The sequence below is a fragment of the Eriocheir sinensis genome, chromosome 22, assembly GCF_024679095.1.
Source record: "Eriocheir sinensis breed Jianghai 21 chromosome 22, ASM2467909v1, whole genome shotgun sequence".
Classification (NCBI taxonomy): Eukaryota; Metazoa; Arthropoda; class Malacostraca; order Decapoda; family Varunidae; genus Eriocheir; species Eriocheir sinensis.
This window is the reverse complement of record NC_066530.1, coordinates 13,678,224-13,680,431: the sequence shown is the minus strand read 5'-3', so window position 1 is coordinate 13,680,431 and position 2,208 is coordinate 13,678,224.

Genomic DNA, 2,208 nt, shown 5'->3' with positions numbered 1-2,208 from the left:
GCATAGCGTACGACAGACAGACAGACAGACAGACAGACAGACAAGCACTTAAGGCAGCAGAATGACATAGCTACATACCTCACCTCACCTGGATTTCTTAATTAGTGTCTCACCTGGAGGTCATAATTAAGTGTGAAGTAACCGTTATAATTGTCATCAACGTTATCAGCCATCCGTATTGTTACACCTTTTGGTAATTATTTTAAAAGAGAGGTGTTACATGTGGCGCTGTGTGGGAGGGTGTGGTTAGGTGTGTGTGTGTGTGTGTGTGTGTGTGTGTGTGTGTGTGTGTGTGTGGTGTGTGTGTGTGTGTGTGTGTGTGTGTGTGTGTGTGTGTGTGTTAAAGATAGCCCACGAAATTATGATTATATAAAGTCAAATATAATAATAATAATAATAATAATAATAATAATAATAATAATAATAATAATAATAATAATAATAGTAATTCACAATATTTCCCTTGTTTTATTATTTTTTATATATGCATTTGATTAGTTTTTTTTCTCTTAATTTCTCTTTTTCTTGTAATTTCGTTTGCCTTCATTTTTTTTCTTGTTTTGTCACTATTTTTTTCATCTGTTTTCCTTCCTTCATTTCTTATCTTTCCCTTTTTTAATTTTTATTACTATTTTTTCATCTGTTTTCCTTTCTTTCTTTTATCTTTCTTATCTTTCCTTTTTTTCTTTCTTTCTGTTCTTTTTTTCAATATTTCGATTTACAACCAAACAAAAGACACAAAAAGTAACATGATTCTTTTCACATTTACACCATGCAGCATTTTCTCCTCCATCTCAATTTTCCTGTCCACTTACTCCTATTATCTTTCATTCTACACTTAGCTTTGTTTCCTTTCTCCATTATTTCGTTGTAAGACCAAAAAACAACAACAACAACGCAAAAGTATAAAAATGATTCTTTTCACATTTACACCATGCAGCATTTTCTCCTTTACTCAGTTTTCCTGTCCACTTATTCCTATTATCTTTCATTCTACACTTAGCTTTGTTTCCTTCTCCATTATTTCCTTGTAAGACCAAAAAACAACAACAACAACGCAAAAGTATAAAAATGATTCTTTCCACATTTACACCACGCATCATTTTCTCCTTCATTCAATTTTCCTGTCCACTTAATTCCTATCGTCTTTCATTCTACGTTTAGCTTTGTTTCCTTCTCCATTATTTCCTTGTAAGACCAAAAAACAACAACAACAACGCAAAAGTATAAAAATGAACGTTCTTTGTTCAGTTTACGTTCATTTCTTGCGCCAGTTTCTCGTTCCTTTCGTTATAACCTGCAACAATAACGATAATAGAGAGTTCATCAAGGGTTAAGTGGCTCAATTTTAGCGTTTATTTTGATTACTTGGTCTGTCTGTCTTTTTGTCTGTCATGTCATGTCTACCTTCCAACCTGTCTTTCTTAATGGCTGTCTGTCTGTCTCTGTCTTTCTTATTTCCTTGCTCTCCTTTCCTCTTCTTCTTCCCTTTCATACGTTTCTCCTTTCGTCTTTTCCATTTCTTTCTCTCCTTTCTCCCTTTTCTTTCTCCTCTTCTTTCCATGCATTCCTTTCTTTCTCTCTTTCACGTTCCTTTCTTCTCATTTCTTTCTTCATTTTTTCCTCCTCTTCTTTTTTCATTATCTTCTTCCATTTCATATTTTTTCCTTTTCTTTTTCATTTCTTTCTACTCTTTGCTTGATTATTTTCCTTCCCTCTCTTCTGCTTCCCTTTCATTATTTTTACTATCTTCTCTATTCTATTCTTTTCTTCTTTCTTCTTTATTTTCCTTCTCTTTCTTTTCTGCTTCCCTTTCATTATTTACTTCTTTCTCCTTCTTCATTCCTGCTTTCTCTCATTTCTTCCTTCGTTTCCTTCTCTTTCTCCTCTACTTCCCTTTCATTCGTTTCTCCTATCTCCTTTTCCATTCCCTTCTCTTCTTTTTCCTTCTTTTCCTTCTCTTCCGCAACTTCTCTTCCTTTTTCTCCTTCATTCCTGTCTTCTCTTATTTCTTCATTTTTTCTTTCTTTTCCTTCTCTACTTCCCTTTCCATTCGTTTCTCCTATCTCCTTATCCATTCCTTTCTTCTTTTCTTTCATCCTTATTTTCCTTTTCCTCTTCCTCTTCTTCTCTTCTCCATTCATTTCTGCTCTTTCTGTTTTCCTTTTTTCTTTACCCTTTTCTCCCTCTCTTTACCCAATATTTATC